Consider the following 5,205-nt stretch of genomic DNA (forward strand, 5'->3'; position numbering starts at 1 on the left):
GGTGCATGCGCCAAATCCTGAGGAGAATGGAGGAGAAGGGATTGCGGGCGGCCATCTCTCCGGGGGGTGGGGTGGGGGGTGGGGTGGGGTAATTTCTAGCCTTTGGTCTCTCTAGCAAGAGCACACATCCTACTGCAAAAATCTTTCTCTTTCAAAAAAAAAAAAAAAAAAAAGCCTGTATGTTAGGATTTTAGAGTTCTTATTTTCTCTAGCATTAAGAGCTCACAGAAATAGTTACTCGTCTCATTTGATTCAAAATACTGCTCTATAGAGGAACAATTACACTAAAGCTTGGGCATCCATTTTCAGACATGGCTCTCAATGTCCCTTTAGGGGATATTTCAAAAACAAAAATAACCTCACACTCACAAGTACTAGATACAACTGAAAATATTGAAAGAATGTGATAAAAGCTAGTCTCAGAGTTGATATAATTAATCTTTTACCTTTACTCTTTATAACCAACAGCTGAAAAGTACTTTTAAACTAAAATGCCATCAGTGGACAAAATCAGGCAGCCTCAAGCTAAAGTCACAACTACGCAGTAAAGCAAGAGTAACCTCTTTTCTCCTTCTCTACCACTGCTACCACCTTCATCTAAATCCCTTCTTCTTTTGCCTGAACTTCTGCAACTACCTGGCCTCCCTGCATCTCTCTCAGCCCCTCTGGTCCGTTCTCTATAACGCAGCTAGGACACTGATGCTCTTTTCAGAGCCCTCTAACACTGCGCTTGGTCTGACCCCTGGGGCCTCTCCTCTGCTCACAGTGCTCACGGCGGTCTTCAACTTGTTCCTGCCTCTAGACTTTGCACTGTTTCCTGTTACTGGAATGCTCTACCAGCTCTTTAATGGTGGGCTCTTGACATTTAGGTTGTTGGGTAGCCATCACTCTGCTATTAATTTTGGTATTTATTTTGTTCACAAGTAATTGCAAGGGTCACGGTTTTGGAAAGAGTTTTGATCGAGAGCAGAGACTTGGTAAGGTGTTCGTAGAAATCTGATCTACACAGTAATCTATTCCTGCTTTTGGTAGGAAAGAGAAAGAGAAGAAATACGGGAGAGCAGAGATGTTGGTTCACATATGTGAGAATCAGTGGGGACTTCTCAGACTACACAGCACCTACCATGCCACAATTTTCAGTTCCCCAGACAGCACCCTTTCCCCTACTAGAAAGATCAGGGTCCAGCTAATCAAGAATGGCAGGAAGATCACAGCCTTTGTACCCAACGATGGTTGCTTGAACTTTATTGAGGAAAACGATGAAGTTTTGGTTGCTGGATTTGGTTGAAAAGGTCATGCTGTTGGTGACATTCTTGGAGTCCAATTTAAGGCTGTCAAAGTAGCCAATATCTCTCTCTTGGCTCTATACAAAGGCGAGAAGGAAAGACCAAGATCATAAATTTTGATGGTGAAAACACAGGAGTAATAAATTTTCATATGATTAAAAAAAATCTATAATATCCTGGTTCTTTGGCAAAGTGCTTTGTATTTAGGACAAATACTTTACTACCAAATATACCAGGATGCACCTCTTTCATAAGTGAATTGCTGGTGTTTTTCTATACCTGGACTACCATGTGTGTTTTATTTACTGGATGTTTACATTTTGGGAAGGAAGACATTTTTGTTTATTAAAACAAATAGAATATTTATAATTTCTTGTTTCAGACACAGACTTCTATAGCATAACAAAATTTGTTCTTTTCTTATGAATTTATACTTTCTGGAGAGTTTTTTTTTTCTTTGTTTTTCTCGCTATAGGGTGTGTGCGCTCACCCGACAGACAGAGACGTAGAGACAGAAAGCAAGAAATCACCCCCCAAGGGGAATGGTCACGCTGCAATCCCTTCTCCTCCATTCTCCTCTCAGGATCTTGGGCACGCACGCACACGCGCCCGGTGTGAGTTTTAAGCCACCAGGTCCGGGACTCGAACCGCAGTCGACTACGTGGGAGTCCAGTGACATAGTCATTACGCCAACTGCTGGTTCCCTCTTATGAATTTATACTTTCTAAGTAAAGACCAGAAAATAAAAGCTGGGGGGAAACAATAGGCTTTATTAATCAAATGCTGTCTTTTTTTTTTTTAAATGAGAAGATTGTTTTATTTTTAACACTAAAGATGAGAGCTGTTCCTTAGCAAATTTGTTTAGAAAGATCATTTTTATGTTTTGAGTTGCCCCATCCTGTATATGAAACAGATTTGATTATTGTCGTCTTAAGTTCGTTTACTTTGCAGTTGTTCTGGTACTTTAAAAAGAAATACCACATTATTTCATGTCTTTAAAAATGTTTAAAATGTGACCTACTAAACGTTGCAGATGGTTTAAACAAAAGAACGTGAAAATATTAGAACCTAACAGAATTCTTCATGTCACAAGTATTTTACTTTGAGGATGTGCCTTAATTTGGGACATTTTAAAGATACTTTGGGTTTGTAATAATCTTTAAAGAGCCTGGAAATAAAATTTTTGCTTAATTAAAAAAAATGGAATCATATACTATTTCCCCTCTTTTGTTTCTTCAGTTTGCCCTAGGGGCGCACACTTACTGAAGAGACAGAGAGAGAGAGACAGAGAGATAGTAAAGCACCCATAGAGGGTTGGCCACATTGCAATCCCTCCTCCTCTATCTTCTTGGGATTTTGGACATGCGTTATTTGCACATGCCCATTCAGTGTTTTTTTTTTTTTTTTTTTTTTTGGAGAGGTTTTTGCTATAGAGTGCATGCGCTCGCCAGACAGACAGAGAGAGACAGAGAGACAGAAAGCGAGAAATCACCCCCCAGGGGGGATGGCCACGCCGCTATCCCTTCTCTTTCATTCTCCTCTCGGGATCTTGGGCGCGCACGCGCACGCGCCCAGTGTTTGTTTAAGCCACCAGGTCCGGGACTCGAACCGCGGTTGACTATGTGGGAGTCCAGCAACATAGCCATTACGCTAACTGCTGGTCCCCCGTTCAGTGTTTTTCTAGCAGCCTGGTCTAGGACTCAAATTGTACAGTGAGCCATGTGGGATTCAGCTGCCTTAATCACTATGCCACTGGCTAGCCCCTTGTACAGACTTCTTTTACTTGACGTAATTATTTTGAGGGTCGCCTGTGATGTTGCATGTGTTGATAGTTCATTCCTTTACATTGTTGAATGGATATACCACAATGTATCTTTCATCTCCTGATGGACATTTGGGTTGTTTTCAGTTTTTGGCTACTAAACATTCATGATCAAGTCTCTCAATGTGATTTTATTTCTCTTGGCTAAATTCCGAGGACTGGAATGGCTGGCTTAAATGGTAGGTGTATGATTATATTTTAAGGAAATTTTCAAACTTTTTTCCAAAGTGGTTATACCATTTTGCCTTCCCATCTGTAGTGCATGAGAGTTTCAGTTTCTCTACATCTTTGCAAACACTTGACATAGTCTTTAATTGTAATGATTTTAATAGGTATATAGTGACACCTCAATGTGGTTAAATTCACATTACCTTAATGACTAGTTTAGTTTATTATGGGTTGTTTTTTTTTTTTTTTTTGTCAACCATATATCTTCTTTGGTGTCAGATCTATTTAAACTGGCGGTAGTTATAGGATTGTTTGGTGGTAGTTATAGGATTGTTTGTTCTCTTACTACCAAATTTTCAGAGTTCTTTTCATATTCTGGATACACACTTTTTTTTTTTTTAAGATTTTTTGTCATAATGTGTGGGCACTTGTGCACATGTGAGAGAGAAAGAGAGAAACAGAGACAGAGAGAATAAGAGAGAGGAAGGGTGAGAAATCACTCCCCGGGGGAGATGGCTATGGTGCAGTCCCTTCTCCTCCATTCTCCTCCTGGGATTTTGGTACACACACAGACACACATCCGGCATGATTTTCAAGCTGCCAGGTCCAGGACTCGAACTATAGTGGGCCATGTGGGAGACCAGCACCCTAATCCTCATGTCACCTGCTGGACTCCCTAGATGCATGTTATTTACCGGATATATGATTGAAACTATTTTCTGTAAGTCTAATTTGTGTTTTCATTCTCTTAACAGACTTTTTTGTTTCGTACTCATGTAATAGATATTTAAATCATTTATTGCATTAAGTCACAACATTTTGATATACATACTGCATGGAAGTACACAGATCACTTTTTCCCACATTGGAAATAGATTTTAGGTGTGTGGGTGGCCAGCTGTGGGTGGTCTTGTGATCATTAAAGAAAATGGGAATCCCGAGGATTCTGCCATTACTTCCAAACTTGGTTCTTTTCAGGTTTCCATTTAGTGAGTTCCAGTGGAGAGGTATGGATTACTACAGATGGAGTCATTTTTGGAAGTCTTTACACTGATTTCATGTTTGAGCTGCCCTCCAGAGAGGGTACAAACTGCTCAGTACAGGCAGGTGGAGCAGCGAGCCAGCTGGGGCCTCTCACCATCTCTATAAAAAAAACCCGATTAGTAAGCATGCTCAGCACAGCTCCTTAGCACGACTACATGTGTGGTGGGATCTGCGACTCTGCAGCAGTAGCTGGCAATGCTGTCCCTTCCAAGACTTGGCCTGTGTTTCCCATGGCTACACAGATGCCTTTTTAGTCATCTCATGCATGATGAGCCAGCCGTCCTCTGTGAATGAACTGGGCCACCTCTTTGGTCACATCACAGGCAAACAGAAGTCAGTTTCGAGGTTGCACATCGTAGACCCATCTCAAAGAACAGCAACAGAGGGCAACAGAGGGCAAATGCCATCCGCCCACTGATAATCTCTGGAGACTTCTTCATGTCACTGATGGCCATGATGGGAAGTCCCCAGTTTCTGCTTGCCTTTTTTAACTTTCATGATGAGTGTTCTTTCGATGAGAAGTTTCTAATTTTAATGAAGTCTATTTTTTTTTCTTTGATGACTATTACATATGATATGATTACATAAATCAACTGTGTAAGTGTGGGTCTATATGCTTAGTATTACATTATAAAGTGTCTCTCCCCTCTCCCACTGCCAGCACCTAATAATCAGAGAGAAAGCGGGAAAACGCAGCATGTTTCAGGAATCTTGTCAAGGAAGTCTAGACAGAGCAAGGCACGTAGAAGAAAGTGGTATATGTCTGTCCTTACCTTGGCCTCAAGAACAGTGTCTCTATCATAGTGGGTTGTGGAATAGTCATGACGCATAGAAAAATATGGCAACCTAATATATCTGGCTGTTCTGTTGGTAAGGGCATTAAAT

At 40.9% G+C, this 5,205-nt stretch overlaps 1 pseudogene; it reads right to left on the reverse strand.

Annotated features, from left to right (window-relative positions):
- Positions 1 to 1,186: 1,186 nt before the first annotated feature.
- Positions 1,187 to 4,760, reverse strand: LOC102481778 (mitochondrial pyruvate carrier 1 pseudogene; annotated as a pseudogene).
- Positions 4,761 to 5,205: the final 445 nt, after the last annotated feature.

Source organism: Tupaia chinensis, unplaced genomic scaffold, assembly GCF_000334495.1.
Source record: "Tupaia chinensis unplaced genomic scaffold, TupChi_1.0 Scaffold139927_1, whole genome shotgun sequence".
NCBI classification, from domain to species: domain Eukaryota; kingdom Metazoa; phylum Chordata; class Mammalia; order Scandentia; family Tupaiidae; genus Tupaia; species Tupaia belangeri.